Source organism: Sciurus carolinensis, chromosome 8, assembly GCF_902686445.1.
Source record: "Sciurus carolinensis chromosome 8, mSciCar1.2, whole genome shotgun sequence".
Lineage (NCBI taxonomy): Eukaryota > Metazoa > Chordata > Mammalia > Rodentia > Sciuridae > Sciurus > Sciurus carolinensis.
Window position 1 is genome coordinate 118,758,292 of NC_062220.1, and position 18,999 is coordinate 118,777,290.

The 18,999-nt window shown below is 40.1% G+C and overlaps 3 protein-coding genes and 2 pseudogenes across 11 annotated transcripts in view; 3 read left to right on the plus strand and 2 right to left on the minus strand.

Moving 5' to 3' along the window:
• Window positions 1-18,793, minus strand: part of LOC124990498 (Holliday junction recognition protein-like) — a 35,992-nt pseudogene extending 17,199 nt beyond the window's left edge.
• The window catches only part of LOC124991706 (immunoglobulin lambda-1 light chain-like), a 1,192,366-nt gene that overhangs the window by 470,992 nt on the left and 702,375 nt on the right, over window positions 1-18,999 (plus strand). The gene's annotated exons all lie outside the window — the stretch shown is intronic.
• The window catches only part of LOC124991707 (immunoglobulin lambda-1 light chain-like), a 1,154,667-nt gene that overhangs the window by 428,834 nt on the left and 706,834 nt on the right, over window positions 1-18,999 (plus strand). The gene's annotated exons all lie outside the window — the stretch shown is intronic.
• The window catches only part of LOC124991709 (immunoglobulin lambda-1 light chain-like), a 981,515-nt gene that overhangs the window by 251,167 nt on the left and 711,349 nt on the right, over window positions 1-18,999 (plus strand). The gene's annotated exons all lie outside the window — the stretch shown is intronic.
• The window catches only part of LOC124990491 (zinc finger protein 264-like), a 264,954-nt pseudogene that overhangs the window by 134,191 nt on the left and 111,764 nt on the right, over window positions 1-18,999 (minus strand).

The window sequence follows — 18,999 nt, forward strand, 5'->3', positions numbered from 1 at the left end:
AATTTTTTGAAATAATTCCAAAAATATGGCCCAAATCATGTGTATAAATATCAACCAGGAATATATACATAACCACAGATTTGAGACTTGGGCTCAAATATTATCATACAGTGAAGACACTTGAAATGCAGGGATCTCACAAAATTTTCTTGATAAAAGATGTCTTAAAGTCTTTTATACTGTTTCTAATATACAGGTCATGAATTACTAAAATAGTTTTATAATAAAGTAAGGAGAAAGTTTATCATGAAAGTTAAAAACAGAAGTAATATGCATTTTGATTCTGGTTCCAATCCACCATGTGACTGGCCAGGGGCCCATGATGCAGCTCTTCTCCTCCTCTTGGACGCTGGTTCTTCTTCCAAGTCTGTTCTGCATCACCTGTTAAAGAATATGGGGCTCCACGATCTTTCTCAGGCCTTAGCACTTGGTAAGATTTTGGGTTTGTGATAGGTCATTTTTTTCTCCACACTGTGACCAAATCTAAGGAAATTTTTTGAAATAATTCCAAAAATATGGCCCAAATCATGTGTATAAATATCAAACTTCCTAATATCCTGCACTTTGACCATTTATAATTGGCCAGATCAGTTTTTTCTTCCTTCAGTTAGAGTATTTCTCCTTTCTCTTATCGCATTCACATTAGCATGGTCTATTATTATTAAGCATTAGCTTTGCATCCAGTATTCATAAGTACCTCAAGTTTTTAATACTAGTGTCCATTAGTATCCTAGATTCTTAATTTTCTGTATTTGTTTATGCAGAATGGATTTTAATTTTCTTTCTTTCTGTCTTTCTTTTTTTTTTGTTGTTTTGTTTTGTTTGATTGTTTTTATTTTTTTTCCTGAGGATCCAACTCAGTTCCTTGTACAAGCTAGGCAATGCTTTACCTCTGACCTATGCCTCAAACCTCTCTTTTCATGACAATTTACTGCAGCTGAGCTCAGGTTTTGATATTCAGAAAGACATATTATTGCATCACATGTCACTTTATTCCTCTTTTATATTGTCATTAGAATAATTTTCTGGCGTAAAAAGATTTTGTATCTCTATTTTATTTAAACGCCTTACAATATAAAGAAACTTTTTATTACTCACAATGATTTTGGTATCATAAGGAGGTCAGGGAAGTCTTTCCATGGAAGATGGCTAAGGCAGAATATTTAAGGAATACTTTTTTAAAACGTGAAAACAAAGAAATTTCTTTGTGACCAAAAATACCTAAGAAAAATTCAACAGGCAAAAACAGAAGAGTAGCAGAATTAAATATTACAAAGGATTAATAATAAAAACTTATAAAAGAAGAACATGAAAGCCCCTAGTGGGAAAAGGGCTAAGTTCTTAAATTGTTGCCACCAAGATATGGAATACCAATGCACTGCAGTCATATAGAATTTTCTACTTAAAAACTAAACATAAGCCACAAACTGGTCAAATGAGTAAAGAGGCAAGGGTGTGGGGAAGGGAGTGTTTTCTAATACTTCAGGAAAGCAGCAATTATGTTCCCGAGTTCCTCTAGATGGCATGTATGAAGGAGCCTTCAAAATGTGTTTGTTGCTAGGTGCGGTGGTTCACACCTTTTATTTGGGTGGCTCAGGAGGCTGAAACAGGAGAATCTCAAGTTCAAGCCCAGCCTGCATCTTCTTCCCTTTAATGAGTTTGCTTTCTGAAATCCATCCTAAGTCATTAGCATGTTGGCCAGGATTTGTCTGGAGGACTTTTAGTGAAGCTCTGTTCACAATGTCCAACACTGGAAGGGTAGTTGAGCAAATGGTGACAGACACCTATCTGTGCTCCATTCATAATTTTGAAGAACTATATTGATTGGCATCTAAAATATATGTATAAATATACATCATGTTTTAAAACTTTGTGTTTATGTCAAAATGTTTCTGGGGTTATCTCTGGTTGTTGGCATGATGGGTCATTTCTGATACTACTTCTCTTCAGTTGATTTTCCAGAAGGAGCATCTTTCCTGCAGTTGCTGGGTACATTACTCACCTGATAATACACACAGATGATTGGTCCTATGATTTTATCTAGCTCTGAAATTTAGAGACCTTTTATTCAAATAAGACACAAGAGACTTCAACATTCCCACCTACTGCGCTGCAGCTGGACAAGGCTTTGTTGTCTGGTGCCTCACCTCCCAGACTTTACCCAGACATGGATTTTCCTGGGAAAAGGGGAGGTTATGGCTAACTTTTATGATGTTTCTGTTCCAGGTTCATGTGATGGGAAATTGCTTTTTATTCTCTACCTTAGGCTTTTTGCAATACAGATATACTTTTAGGGTCATGATTAATGTATTTTAAAGGGCTACCCATTTTGAAAATCAGTGAAAAGAATTTATATTAAAAATAGAAGGCAATTAGTTTGATTTGGATGACCTATTTTTAAACAATCCCATTATTTTTGGATCTGAAGATTCTCAGGACATCTTCTCTGGAGCATTCGAGGTTCAGTCCTTCTGTCATTATGTGTGAATAATTTTAAACAGGAGGCACCAGGATCATGAATAAATTTCTGAATCTCCATTTTTAAAAAAATATTATCCACCTATGCAATGTTGTGAATTTGCCTTTCCCTCTTTTTGTCTTTCTTCCCCCAGGGTAGCTCCTCCTCACGTCCCATGATTTTTTGGAATTAGCTGGAAATGCACAGCAGATGTTCTGTTTCAAAGGCAAAGTTTTGGTGCCTCTAATTTTTATTTAAAGTTAACTTTTAAGTTAAATAATGCTAAATCTTCTCTCAATTACCTTTATCTTTTTAAACTCAGTTACTTTCATCATTGCTTCTAATGTGCTTATTTCTGGCAAGAAATATCTATTTTCATCTCTCTCATTTTTCAAAATTAACATTGTTATAAAATCACAGTATTTAGACTCTGTAAGAATTCACTTGTTTTTTCATTTTTGGTATTTTAAATATTTTGCTATGTCCAAGATGTCTTTTTCTCTCATTGAACAGGAAGTATATTCAGAATTCTTTATGAATTTTCCTAATTCTGTAGATTCAGAAAAAAGCAGTAACTGCTTTTCCATACCTTCTCCTTTCTCTGGTCTCTGAGTAGTATTTTTACTATGCTCTTGCATTTGTATGCAAAAAATGCTGTGCTTTTTACTTGCAGTCATTTCTTTGAAATTAATAGTATAATTTGCTAGTATTCTGAGAGGAAATTACATAAACAATGAAAACTGTCCCCTCTACCTGGAACAATCAATAGTCATTTGCTGTAGGCACCATGAAACCTGATGGACAGTCTCAGAAAGAACTGTGAACTCCTGGAGTTCAAGTTTGTGTGGTCAAGGATATACACACATGCAGGCTACAGCCGAGCCAATGTCCATCCCCCAAGAGGTAGTGGCAATGGCTTTGCCCTCCTGGGCTGATCCAGCTAATATTTCCTGAAGGTTCACAGTTCACCAGGCTGAGGGGTCATGTATACCCTGTCCCTTCATCCCCAGCATAGTTCCCAGCGTCAACACTTGTATCATTCACATTTTATAGAGTGAAAACTAAGGCTGGGGGTGGGGGGTGGGAGGGGTGATGTAACTTATCCTGGGTTCCTAAATAACTCTTAGTGCAACTGGAGTTAGAAACTAAATAATGGGTTTTGGGACCCAAACACTGTAACCTATGAGTTCCCCTGGCATATATCTTGTTTCTATGTTTTCCAGTCTTTCAGGGTGCACATGAGAGGGAGACTGGGATTTTCCAAGACAGAGACTCTGGCCCCACTTTGCATCCCATCTGTTTACTTCTCGGATCTAACACAGGGCTAACAGAACCAGGCTATGGCTGGCCGTCTCTTGAAACAAGAACAAAAAACACCAAAGTTTGCCTTTTTATTATTCCAAAGCTCATGGAGAGAGATTCTGAATACTTAATATCATGGTATGAGGAGAAATCAGTTGCTTTTTTCATTATAGGAAAGTTGGCTGAAGGTCAAAAAGGAATCTTCTTCTTGGGCTCTAAATTGATGTTTAAGATCAGCATTAGGTTCATAGCTCAAGGTACAGAGGTCCCAGTGCCAAATGGCCCACAGAGCTTACTCTCCTACTATTAACATCCTCACTGGGGTACAATTCTCACAGCTGATGAACCTGCCTGGATGCGTCATTATCACTCAGTGCCCTATGTTTACATGGGGGGTTCACCCCTGGGTTGTGTGTTCTATAGGTTAGCACAAGTTTCTAATGACACATAGCCACCCTTTCAGTATCATATGAAGGAGTTTCATTGTGCTAAACGTCCTCCATGCTTCTCTATGCATGTATCCCTTCCCCTTAACCCCTGGGCATTACTGAACTGGAGAAGTCAAAGGCCAAAAAACTTGCCACCAAACTGGGCTAAATTTACACTCTTCAGTTTTCTGTACATAAAAGTAACAAAAACTTTTACCACCTTTACTATGCGAGCCACAGATTTTGGACACAGGACGCTACCTCCCTAGTGGTGTCAGAGCTCATCATATCTGTCATTATGATTGGTGCTGGTAACTTCCACCAGCTTAGCCAGAGCTCCTTTGGATTCTGAGTTAACCGTGCGAAGGCAACAGTGCTGCACATCTTACCGTGGACCACATGTCCCAGCCTGGCCATCATCCCCTTGGTGATGAATAAGGGCCTCTCATCTTGCAGCCCAGAGTGGGAAGGATGAAATCAGCTCGAAGGATCCACATCATGTGCAGTCTCCTGCAGCCATGGCTTCTTAGTCTCTCCCATGGTGGTGACAATATGACACCTGGTCAAAAGACTGATAGTTTCTTAGTAGGGATGTCCTCTTTGCCAGCAGCTTTAGTCTCAGCCTGGGCAACAGCCTCAGCTTCTTTTCCTACTTGGTTTCTGGTGTGTACCTGTGGCCAGCTTAAGCAGCTGTGTAGGTGTTTGGTGGTCCCAGGCCTGGGTGAACTGGTTAGTCAAGGGGGCACTTTCAGCTGCTTATTGGGTATGGCCCTTTGCTATTGCAGCCAGATGTAGCGGGACCCCTTGGCAAGATGGGTGAGGTCCCTATTGCAATAGACATCCTGTACAATGCGAAAATTCTTAGACCTTTTCTCCAGTAGGAGACTGTCAACCTTCCTGACCTCTTCTTTACTCATGACAGCAAAGGCTGGGACCCCCTTCTTCTCTTAGCCTTCTTTCCTTTTGGCATCTTGGGCAGCTGGAGGAGAGAGCCCACATGTGTCCAGGTTGCATGGTTCTTAGAAACCAAATAAGTTGTTAGAGGACAGCTCGAGTTTGGTGTCCTTCCATCAGTATCCATCAGCAATAGGAGACTGGAGCATGGACACAGGGCTTTCCCTGTGACAGCTTCTCTGACCATTTTTACAGATGAAGAATTGTCACATGGCAGATGGCCTGCAAAAAAGGGTTTTCCCAGGGTTTCTTGGCACAGACTCTAGCTTATTAGTTTAGACACCTGTCCTCTTAGGGGTTTGCCTTAGAGATGACAATCATATACCAAGGGGGACAGTCATTGTTTCTAATCATCTGATATCATTTTCATGTAAGTGATTTTTATGTTATCTTTGAACATTATTAATGTGTAAAACAATTTTGAAGATCAGAAAGTAAATAACCATACTAAACAACCTGTATTTTGATATTCAGAAGTCTTTCTTGTTTTTTATTCATTTGTAACATCTTTGGTTTCATATAAATAGTATAATGTTGATCCCATTTTACTTAATGTTATCAGAAGCTCACCTTCAAATTTCGATTTAAAAAATGAATCATTTATTTAGGCATACAGCCACATTACATTTTGACACATGCATAGAGTCAGGAAATCACTCCCATTATCGGGACATAGGACAAGTTTTCCCCCTGCAGAATTCCTGGTGCCTTCTATGGTGAAACCCTTTCTCCTCCCCAGGTCTTGGCAAGCACCCTCTACTTATTGATTTCAAACTTAATTCTGTTACATTCAGAGAATATGCTTTGTATGATTTCAAGTATTTTAACTTGTTGAGGACTTTTCATGGTCCAAAACATGACCAGTCTTGGTGACTGTGCCCTTGAGAAGAAGTAGAGTCTGCCATTGTTCCTGGGTCAGTTGAGTCACCTTCTTTGACAGTGGTGCTCAGATATTCCACAGCCTTGCTGACTTCCTGTAGACTTGTTCCATTGATCATTGTGAGGAGTTTTGTATTCTCCAACTGAAATTGTGTTTTTTCCTATGTCCTTATTTAGTTCTGTCAGTTTTGCTTCATGTATTTTGAAACTGTTGTCAATGTCATTTAGGGTTGTTATGTTTTCTTGGTGAATTGGCTTCTTTGTCCTTTTGTACTGTCCCTCTTTATCTTTAGTAATTTTTCTTGTTCTGAAGTCTAGTACTGTTACAGTATAACCATTCCATCTTAGTTTGGATTAGCATTTGAATGGCATGTTCTATTTGTTTTAACTCATGTATGTCTTTATATTTAAAGCAAATTCTTTAATAGATAAGGTATTAGGGTTCTCTAGAGAAACAGAATAAACAGGAAGTATGATTATAAAAAGGGGATATATTAGATTGGCTTACACAACCAGAAGCTGGGTAGTCCACAATGGCCATCTGCAGGCTGCTGAGCTGAAGGAACCAGCAACTGCCCAGTCCAAGAGACTGAAGCCTCAGGGCAAGAGGCATCAATGGTGCTACCCCAGTCTGGAACTGAAGGCTTCTGGAAACTCCATGAAGAATCACTGGCAGAGTCTGCTTTGGAAAAGTGAAGGAGTGAGAGACTCATATCCTCAGGTGATTGCAGTAGTAATCAAGAACCCATTCAAGAAGAATCAAGCTTGTATCTGCTGCTGCTTCCTTGTTTTTCTAACTTTTATTACATCCAAGCCTCCATCCTATTGGATGGTACTGCCCAGGCTTAGGGAGGGTCTCCACTTCAAGTTGCTATTCCACATACCAATCATTCCTAGACACACCCTCATTGACACACCCAGAAGCCTCTTAATCTTTGGCCTCTTAATCCAATCAAGTTGACAATTCAAATTAACCATTACAGTTAGCAAGTAAATGAGCATTGCTTTAAAAAAACTCCAGTCTGTTATCTATACCTTCTTTTGATTATTTTCTATAAATAGATCTTATCTCCACTATTGTCTTAGAATTTTTAAGTGATTTCTTGAGGTTTATAATATACATTCTCAATTTATCAATGTCTACCATCAAATGATATTATACAACTTCAAACACTGCATTAGAGCCTTCCAACAGTATAATTCCAATTTCTCCCTTCCAGTCTTTCATTCTTTGGTTGCTTTTGTCAGAAATTTAACTCCATACTACATTGTTTCTATTTTTGTATCAGTCAGCTATCTTTTAGAGCAATTTAAAACATGAATCTTTTTTTTAATGTGTCTTCATTTTTGTCATGTCCATAGACATTTTTTTTGCCTGAAGAATTTCCTTTAATATTTCCTATAATATGCCTGATGGAGAAATTTTCTCAACTCTTTTGTCTGAAAAAGTTTTTGACTTTTGACTCTAAGCACACTTTATGGTGATTATGAAATTCTTACAGTCCCTCCATTTTCAACATCACCTGATTGTGTGGTTAGTTTCTGATGAACTCTCTCTCTCATGATTATCTTTGTTCTTTTGTATCCCATGTATCTTTTCCTGTCTGCTATCCAGTTTTTTTTCATTGATTTTTAGTAGCTTGACTCTGATGTGTCAAGCTTTTGCCTTGTGTTCAGGGTGCAACTGTAGCTGTGTTGCTGTTGAGTTTTTATTTTTTATTTTTACTTTTTTAATATTACTGCTTCCACCCTCAGCTCCCTGACGTTTCTGAATGCCTGTATTACACTGTGTGTGTGTGTTGTGTGTGTGTGTGTGTGTATGCATAAGTGAAGTCTCTTCAGGTTCCAGCTCTTCTCCCAGCACTACACTGATTGCTTGCTTATCTATCTATCTATCTATCTATCTATCTATCTATCTATCTATCTACCTATCTATCTACCATTTGGTGATGGTGGTGGTAATGGAACCTAGGCCTTGCCTATGCCCAGCGTTTTTTGTTACTCTGTGATACAGCCCTGGTCTGCTTATCTATCTATCTATCTATCTATCTACCTATCTATCTACCATTTGGTGATGGTGCTGGTAATGGAACCTAAGGCCTTGCCTATGCCCAGCGTTTTTTGTTACTCTGTGATACAGCCCTGGTTCATCTTTTTTGTTACTCTGTACTACCCTTGTATTGTGGGTTGTCTGTTGTTGTGGTCCAGCTCCCATCTTAGGGAGAGAATAAAATTTTTACATTAGAGAAGATAGCCTAAATAAAGTAAAAGTTAAGCCACAGAATTGGAGAAGATACTTTCAATGTAACAACAATAAAAACACAAACCCCCCACCCCAATCAGAAAAGAAACACCAAACTCATTAGCAAAATGTCAATATTTAGACTAGGGATTTCCTTCAAACAAATAAGAAAGTAAATCAATTGAAAAATGAAGGGCAAAAGACCTGAGCAGGAATTTCATGGAAATAAGCCTTTCTTATTGTGCGTCTCATTACGGTTCAATTGTTTTATTTATTTATGTTTTTTACAATTAAGAATGGTGTCTGCAATGAATGTATTATATGTGCATTTTTTCTGAATTTAAGATGATTTCCTAGGAGACTTTCCTGGAAGGAAAACCATCAAGATATTGAACAATTAAATTCTCTTGCCTGATGCATAATGCCCTATTGCTTTTCAGAAATTGTGGTCCAATTTGCATTTTCATGACCAATGTTACTGATATTCAAGTTTTCCTTCTATTATTAGTACTGAACATAATCATTTAAAATATTTATTAAATGCAGAAAAGGAATCTCTTTGTGCATTACACTTGCATGACTTTTACTTCATGAAACCGGGTTGGATAGAACACTTTATAATATATTTATTAGGCCTTGGTGTCTATTGTAAATTGTGTTGCTTTTCTTAGTCACCAAAATAATATTTTATACTAAATTATGCATATCTTTGTCATATTGTTGTAGTTGTTTTCCACATCTTATTGCTTCTTTTAAACTGCTTGAAATTTTTAAAAATAGACAAAAGATTTAAATTATACTGAAAATCTGTCCATCTTCTCATTTGCAATATCATTATTGTTTTTAAGTCTAACAAATATTCATTTCTTGACCAAGATGCATTTACTTATATGTTCTATTAAAAGCACTTGATTTCCCCCATACCTCTTTATTCATCTGGAACACATTTATGTATGTGTTGACAGGCAAGATTTGACTGAGATTCTTTTCCTCCTTCAAACCTACACAATTATGCTGGCACTTTTTCTTAACTGGAAATAGCAACTGGGAGATTAGTTTTCTGTGAGACCAATAAGGCAAAAACTTGAGACCATCCTTTGTATAGGCTTCTTGTAGTATATTGACTTGGCCATAAGTTTTATAAAAAATTCAATAATAAGATGCCTAACGGATAATCAATTATGACATCCAACTCTCCACCTCAATTTCCCCTATCCCTATTCCCCTTGGGTTGGGTGGCTTTCCATTGGTCATCACCATTGTTTGGGAGAGGGAAATGGAACTGGAAGTGGGCTTAGCTTGGGACTAGTGAGGTATGCCTTCGTGCAGTCACTTCTGAATTTATCTAACTTATTGTTAGTCGTCCTGATGCAGGAAGGTCTTCCAAGAAGTTCTAGGTGCCCAGATTACCTCAGGGTCATCCGGCAAAGAACTGGAGATGACGTTATATCCAGTACCTGAGTATATGTGAGGAGGCGAGAACTGTGGTTTGAAATCCATCAACGGAAACTTCTTCCAATTATGAGAAATGTCAATTGAACATTGAGAATTTTGTTCTCATGAATGCCTCATCAAAACGAAAATTTCTCTCCTGGTGGGAATATACTAGATGAGGCAGCATATTCTACTATAGGCATGTCCTCATTTTCATTTATTTCTTTTTTTGATGAGAACTGTGCAAAGTAGAATTTATCTGGGTTTATTTTTCCCACTAACACTAGATCTAGAGAGATTTTGTGACTGCTGATGGGCAGTGATTCCTTAAGTTCTGCTTCTCTTAGGTTTGTCAAATGATTTTCTCTGCTACCATGGACAGAGCTATGCTCATGCCAGGAAGCAGAATGGGACAGTGCAAGCTGTAAGTCAGGGTCAAGTTTTGTGCTTTCTCCATGTATCTGTCCTGGCTAGATCAACTAATGGTTTATATTTTCTTCACTAGCTTGTAGATTTGTTTACCAGAAGTACATTTTATGTCTGCAATTCATGGGGTTGACTCTCACATTTTGCCTTGAACCTATTCGCCTTACTTTGCTAACTTAACATGCTTGCCTACTTCAATTTACATTCTTATAAACAATGTCCTCCTCAATGCCAGTGTATAATCAGAATCTTTCATCTCTGTTATTGGGATAGGTTAGGTCTTACCTTGTTTCAGTTTTTCTTGTTTTCTTGATCATATGTTTATCGGTTTCATGGCCATTGCTTTTCCTTTTTTCTGTCAGCTATTATTTTTTTTGTCCTTTGCCCTTCGTGTTAGTCAACTGTCCATTACTGTATCAAATACTGAAGATAAATAAACTTAAAAAGAGGAAAAGTTTATTTTGGATCACTGTTTTGGAGGTTTCAGTTCATGATTGAGTGGTCCTGCTTTTGGACCTGTAGCAACTTAGCACACTATGGTGGAGAGCATGTTCTACTACTATACCTTCCAAGGGCACACCCCCAGTGACTGGAAGACCTACCACTAGGCCCCACATTTTAGGTTCCACTACCTCCTAATAGCGCCACTGGTTGGAGGCTACGGCTTTAATCGTGGACCTTTGAGGGCATTCTAGATCCGACTGTAGCACCTATTACATGTAATTCTTAGGGTTATCAGTGAATCTCTTGAGTGTCCTTGCCTGAATGACTTTGCTTTGGATAATATAATGGGATCAGGAGAGATATCCTGAAGCAACCCTCTTCCTGCAGCTAAAATTCTAATTGCAGTAGTATGTTCATTTAGCAGATACTGTGCTAAGCAGTTAACATACACAGCATGCTTCCATCATCCCAACAAAGGAGGGAGTTGAGCTGTATTGAAATACTAATTCTGCAATTTGTAACCAAGCCCACCCTGGGCAATGTGTCTGAGCCTCAGTTGCTTCACCTATAAAATGTAAATAGTATCTCATTTTCAGAGTTGTGGGGACAAAATAAAATGAGCTAGGTAAAGTCACCTGATGAAGTATTTGGCAAAAATGTTTTGGTTGCTTAGGAATGTTGACTTCCTAACCATGCAGGTATGGGACTGGAGAACAGGCAGAAGAGGGGTACTACTTCTAAATCACACTGCAGTGATGCAAGTGAGACTAATGGAAGTATGTACATCTAGGGTATGCAGGTGAGAAAGGAAGCTGGGTGCAGGTGCCATTTTCCACAAATTTGTTGTTTCTTTCCTCCCCTGAGTTCTGGAAAGAACTACCTACTTGTTTCAGAGAATAGCTCTTGGATCTAGCTTTAGGGATTTAAAGAGTCAAATGGACACCCAATAAGTATCAGAGCAAACATGAGAGCAGAAATTTCTAAATTGCTGTGAAACAGGGACTTGTGCTAAATTACTTTCCTCTTCTCCCTTTTGAATGGTGATACTCTAGCATTTCCAGGTGCTGCTTTGAGCTCTCCTGGCCTTCACAGCACACCTACTGTGTTGCAGATGGAGACTAATGGACCATTTTGCCCTCAAAGGGTGTCACAAAATCACCCTTCTTTACCACAACGCTGAAATGGGCAGGTCGGGGAATGGTGCCTTGAAGCCGGTGGCTGTGGCTTTCTTCTTTATTGGAACTACAGCTCTGATAGCTCTGAGGACTCGGGTGAAGACATTTCTAAACCACTGTGTTTTCTTGGGCTGAGCTCTTTGGAGTAGCTCATCTGGGGAGGGTAGAGGGTCAGCTCCACGTTCCATTCATATGGGGGTTTATACATCCATTTTGATGTCCACTTGTTCTTTAATTGAATACAAATCCTGGGGAGGGGAGAATGTCTATTACTGTCACATAGAAGGTTATTTACTGTGAAATTAACATCCTGAATGTTGAGCTCATAAGATCCTACTTCTGGGAAGAGCAGGTAATGAGGGAACTCATTTCATCACTCCTGGAAGCAATTAGAGATGGTGCAGGGTCAGAAGCGAGCCAGTGACTTCATAAGACCACCAAAAGAGCCCTCATGATTACTTATCTACCTTGTTCTTCTCTGCAATTGCACCGTGTTTGGAAATGTGGATGAGAAAGTCGGCAACACAGTTGTCCCACAGCTGTAGAGCACATGCAGAGTTTATGATCCCAAGAAAACTGAATGAATGATCCTCCTCTATGCTTCTGTGGTGATGCTGCTATGTCAGGTTTGGTTTCCCTTGAAAGTGTCTCTGAGATGGTGTTGAACACAGGAAGTCTATTTGAGGTGCACCTTGAGGAAGGGAAGGGATGAAAATGGAAGTAACGGGGGGAATCTTGGTGGGTGGAGAGCCAAAAAAAAAAAAACTTGGTCCAACAAGTGGCTCTGGAGCTCAGTGGTTCTTCAGCATTGTCCTGTTGGACCAAGACAGCCAGGTCTTTGGATGTCTATATAGATCAGTCATTGAGTTTGGACCACCTCAGGAAGGGTTTAAGCATCTCTCCAGTGAAACAGTGCCCTGAGGAGCACTGAGGGTCTGTGCTGTCAGCAGCTGGGAGACACTTCACATCTGGTGGGCTTTTCTTTATCAACATGAGAGGCAATGTTAGTGCCCACCATATTTTAGGGTTGCAGAAATGTTCTAATTGTTTCTAAAATTGGAAAAAATGGATGTATCTCATCCTGGAATATTTTAATCTCTATTAAAGCATATGATTATATATTTTTATATATCTCTATATTTTATGGAAGTAGAGGCCCATGAAGACAACAGTAACTGGTGACCATGAAAATCCTAATATAAACCCAGTGAGTCCTTCATAAAGGACTATATTCTTCACAATTGTTGAACACAGTTTTTGCTTTTGACTTCAGGCTATGCTTGCTTCCTATTAAGAAAACTTCTTATTTTTCTTCATTTTTCTAAGTCTTTTGATATGTGATATGATCAACTTCCAATGTGGTATCTATCAATGTGTTCACACTGTTTTTGCCTTTGTCTGTCTAGTATTATGAATTATAGTTCTCAATTTCCCAATGTTAAACAACTCTGGAATACCCCACATGGTCAAAGGACTTTGCTCTTTTTTCTTCTTCTGCTTTTATTTTCATTAATTATTGTGAAATTGATTCATAGCACAGATATAAATTGTGGGGAGGCCACTCTGCCATCCTGCATGGATGAGAAAAAGGTTAACTGCTGGAGGAGGATGTTGGCAGTTTTTCACTCAAAAACCGCAAAAATTTATCTGTTCAATGAACACACAAGAGCCAATAATCTTTTTAAATGAGAGGGGGCATGTCGAATCTGGCCATACCAGCTCTGGACTCTTACAACAATAACTTGCCCAACACTCTTTTATTTATAATATACAGGTAAAGGGGGCCAGGACCAGGAGGAGTTTCTTCTGTGATGGACAGAATAGGGTAGAGTTAGGGGAGCCATTCTCTTAGGGGGAATATTTCAAAAGGAGACAGGGAACCTCTCCCACACAGCGCCACATGCTTCCATGACCATTCCTAGAAGCCAGACCTCTGAGTCCCATGGCTAAACCTAGTCTGATTCTGCTAAATAAGGATGGTTCCCCACAGTAGACCAATTAAAAAATAAGCCAAGTGAGAAAATTGAAAAGATATTTACTTGGTGTGTGCATGTGTTTCTGTTTCTTTGTGAAAAGAGTTTGTATCCTTAATATATGAAAATTTCTTATGAATCAACAGTGATAGCCAAGCAGGACAGCACAAAAATGAGTGAAGGATGAAAACAGGCATATAGAATCAATAAACATAAAAGCGTCCAAGTACTAGTCATCAAATAATGTATATTAAAATAGTTCTACCTTTTAAGCTTTCACTCATTGAAAACAAATACTAGATTCCCATGTTAGTGGGAGTATGATGAAATGGACCATAAGAGGGATATGTGAACAAGTGAATTTACCATCTCCTTGTTCTGCAAGCTGGAAGTCAAAGAGCAAGAAGGCAGCAGCATTGGTTCCTCCCAAGGCCTCTGAGGGAGACTGTTTCATGCATTTCTTCCAGTGTCTGGTGGTTTGCTGGCACTCTGTGGCTTGTAGAAGTATCACCCAAGTTCTGCCCTCATCTGCATGCTGTTTTCCCGATGTACGTCTGTCTCCAAATGTTGCTTTTTGTAAGAACAGCAGTCATGTTGGATTAGGGTCCACTTCAGTCCAGCATGATCCTCTATTAACCAGTTATATCTGCAACAACCCTGTTTCCAAACTGGGTCACATTCTGTGGTAGTAGGAGGTAGGAGACTTAGAAAGAGAGATGTCTAGACAGCTGGACTCAACACAGATATTCTGCTGTCATTGATCTGGGGTGGTTTATTTGTCGGGCTTCTCCAGAGAGACAGAATCCATAGTCTGTCTGTCTGTCTGTCTACCTAGATAAATGAAAGGGGACTTCCTAAGGAAATTGAGTTGTATGATTATTATGCAGGCCAGCTGCAATCTGGAGACTCTAGGATGCTGGTAGTATGGCCCAATCCAAGACTCCAAACTTGAGAAACAGGGAAGCCAATGGTGTAATTCTGAGCCCAAGGTCAAAGGCCTGAGACCCATGGGGGCTGCTTGTTTAAGTCATGGAGTTCAGAGACTGGAGAACCTGAAGTTCTGATGTTTAGGAGCAGAAGGAGTGTTCCAAATCCAGGAGAGGGGGAGGAAACCCTGCATGTTCCATTTTTTCTCCTCTTTCATTCTACCCGGGTCCCCAGTAGATTGGGTAGGACCTGCCCACATTGAGGGGGGCTCTCCTGCACTCAGTGCACCAACTCGCATGTTAACTCCTCTGAAAGTCCCCCACAGACACAACCAGAGTAATGCTTTGCCAGTTCTCAAGGTCTTTCTTAGTCATGTAGACACCAAAAACCATCACAGGTGGCCTGATATTAGTGTTTTTTTTTTTTAAAGCTCTCCAATGACTACCATTGGACCAATTTGAGAATCACAAATTAATTCATTTTATACTTCACAACAGAAAAATCAAGTACCATTTTAATTTTATTGGTGAGGGTACTAAGACAGAGATGTGACTTGCCTAGGGCTACACAGCAGGACTATGAGGAACAACATGTAACAGAGACACAGGCTGTGGCTTTCAGCTGACCTCATGGGCAAGATCTGTCTGCAACTGTGCACCTGTGCAATGCCAGCTGCCTGGGTTTCATTTTATCTATTGTAGTTTTAAACTGATGCACAGGTGAATAAAAGACTTTGTAACAGACAAGGAACTATTTAAATATGAGAATTGATTATTTCCAGTTTTATCAAGTCTTATTTGCAATCTATTCTCTTGCTGAAGGAAATCAGTAACCGACATCATTGGCTTCATCCCTTTTATAAAAAAATAAATTAGGTTTCAGTTCTACTCTTTTTTCAAATTATTATTATTATTATTATTGTTACCAACTAGCTAAATTTGAAATGAAATTGAACTTGTTAGAAAATTTGGGGAAGAAATCTAGTGTGAATCATTTGGAGAAACAGAGTTCACACCCCAGGATTTGAGACCAGCAAGGCAGTTCTGAGCTTGTCCTTAGGTACAGTTTTCTCATAGGGGCCTCCAGGATTTGCTTGCTAGGTCTTGGTGATACACATTAATTGTACTATACATACCAAGCACTCTCTCTGTGGCTCTCTGGGAATACCAGGATGCACAAGACATTGTTTACTGTGTCGTGACACAGTGGGGGAGCCTGAGGATGACATGGCAGTTACTGTCACCAGGATGCATGACCCAGGGAAGCAAAAGATGGAAAGAGACAGGGGCCATCTGAGGAAGGTTCTCAGAATAGGAAGTGCTCAAGATGGAGACAGAGAGATGGCCTGGCAAAGAGGAGAGAGAGGGACCAGGGTGAGAGCAATCCGACATCAAGAGCACGGAGAGAGCAGATTCCAGGTGATGGGGGAGCCATGTGATTCCACTGCTGAATCAGGTTCCAGGCAATGGTGAAGGGAGAAGGCACTGGTTATCAGCCAGTGGGTCAGGGTCAAATACAGCCAGAGAGGCTGGGAGAGTTCATTAGGTGGTTGGGCCTGCTGTTGGGTGGGGAGTATCCTGTCTCCTTAGTAACCCAGGCAGTCAGCTTGTCTTGAGGTCATACGAATGCCTCTGATGGTGCACATGCCATTAATGATATCTTGGCATCATCTCTATCATGTTTTTCTTAATTCTTCCCTGAAACTCAGGAAGTTTCTATTCAATATAGAGCAATCACTTTCTTTTTTTGATCATTAAAGACTCAAGAACAGGAAAGAGCACAAAAGTAACAAGAGCAAGATACTAGGAAGTTAACTATCATCAACCAGGTCTGAGTTTTGAGTTTTAATATTGTGATGGGGCTGAGGGCCCCCACCTCACACCTATTTTTGCGACCAGATGTCATGTAGAAGCCTGGGAAAGTTCATCTTATATTGATGGACGTGGCCAGAGCGCCCATTTAATTGGCAGTTTGTCTAAGTCAGGACAATTCTTGTCCATCATTTTTGCTCATCAAGATTTTTCTTAAGAATAGCATCCTTTATGGGGTCAGAGAATCTAATGACAAAAACATTGTGAAAACTCGCACCATAACTTCAGGGGGTGAAAGCTGCGGAAAATAACTCATTTTAAGGATCAGCTTGATTTTTATCTTAAATGATGATTCATTCATTCCATGTCAATCATAGGAGAAAAAAACTCTTGAAGTGGAATCTATAATCTGTCCCTTTAAAGAACACATTTCAGCACCCGGTCCTAAGTGGTCGTAAGCACACAGCATCACAGGACTTGATTAATAATTGATATAAATTAATGGCCAGTAAATAGACATAGCCACACTGATCTACAATTACTAAAGGCATCCTCATATATTTTTCATAAAAGTGTCATTTTCATTGGTTTCTTTTTCTTTAAAATTCAGTGTATTCAGACTTTAAGTTGCTTTCAGTAATTGCTAAGAACTGCTTTCAGTGGTGGAGCTCTTCTCCATGAGGGCATCTCAGGGCCCTGGGATTCAGAGGTCCTTCCTTACCTTCTCTTCCTGCCTGACTTTCTTAACTGGTGGTGACGCCAAAGAAGGAGCTGGGGATGACCAGGAGAACCTGTGGGCACACTTCAGTGGCCTGTCATTCCCAGCATGCTCCCAGAGGCTTCCCCTAAAACATTGCCTTAGAAGCCTACAGGAGCAGAAGCCAGTGCCTGGCTGGCAGGAGAGCAAGCTGAGAGCCTGAGAGGCATGGTCCATCAGGGAAGGTCTGGATGAGGGCTCCATAATGGAGTGAGGCTTCAGTGTGTTCTGGATTCGCTTCAACAAAATAGTCATTGGAGGAGTAATGCTATGTACGAGCAAGCATAACAGCAGCAGCAGCAATGACAACCTGGACCTGAACAAAAAATGGATTATCATGAGTACATTGTTTAGAGCGTCAGGCAAACTTGGTTCCATTTTTTGACCCTGACACTCACCATCAAGCTGAGATTTGGAAAAGTTACATTTATATATTTGAGTCCTGATTTCCTCATCTGTAAACTAGAGTCATGATACCTATTCTAGGTGATCCAGAGAATTTCATGAAGTCTAAGGTGTTGGTACCATTACTAAAAGCATTTAAAAATTAATCAGATCAACCTACATTGTTAATAAGAGAAAAGATCTGTCCCCAGTGTGTGCTTCCTGACCCTTCGGTTCATATGTATCATGGAGAGAGTAATAATGAGCACAGGTTCTCTGGAGAGTTTAGTGAATCATCAAAAGACTATGAAACTTTAAAAAGCAAACTTACCAATGAAGACTAGTTTTGGAATAAACAAATTTTCTTTCAAGCATTATGCGTTAGCTTTCCATTGCTGTAACAAAATGTCTAAGATAAACAATTTACAAGGAGGAAGGGTTTATTTTGGCTCATGGCTTCAGAGGTTTCAAGAGCTCACTCAGTCCTATTGCTTTGGCCTGTGCTGGCACAGTGCATCACTGTGGGAAAATGTGGTGGAGGAAGCCTGTTTACCTCACAGCCACCAGGAGGCAAAGAGAGACAGAAAGGGTTTGGCGGCCCAAGCACACACTCCCAGTGACCTGGCTTTCTCCCACCAGGGCCCATGTTCAGAAGGCTCCACCAACTCCAATAGCCTGGCAAGCAAGCCTTTGCCACATGGGTCTTTGGGGGACATTCGAAATCCCAAATATAGTCTATCATTACTAGAAAGTTCCATTTACTGCAATCAAAAATCATTCCTTATCACCTCCTAGGCAACTCCCAACATTATCACCTTTGCCCAAGGATTTGGCTGTTGTTAATGTGAACAAAAATTCCAGAAGACAAGTGCTTGAGCCATAAATTGTGCTTTTTCTTCTCATTTAATTTCCTTTTCCCCTTTTTCTCCCTCCTCCTCCTTCTTCGAGATTGACCTGGGAAAGTGAATCCTTGGTATCTGAGGGTGAAAGGGGAACTTCTAATTCTGACTTTGCCATGAAGAGTGGCTGTCATATGGAGGCCACCAGGACAATGGGGGGAGCCTGGGATCAAGGAGGATAAAGCCCCTTACTTTTCTCCAGGTGCTGCTGCTGCTGTGGATGCTGTTGCAGTTGCCTGGAGGTCTGCTGCCCTGGGACGCCCGGAGGTTTTCCAGAGGTTTTTCTGGTGCAGCTGCCATCTACACTGCTGTCACCAACACCCCTGTCACCAAAGCTGCTACCACTCCCTGGAGGTCACCAGTAGGTCTTCTCTCTGGGTGTCACTGCAGCTGCAGCCACAGCTGATGCTGACCCTGATGCTGCCATAGTCCCCCCACCTGATGCCAATGTCACCGGTGACTGCAGCTTCTGACCCCTGCTTGCTGCCACCAACTCCTGATACTAT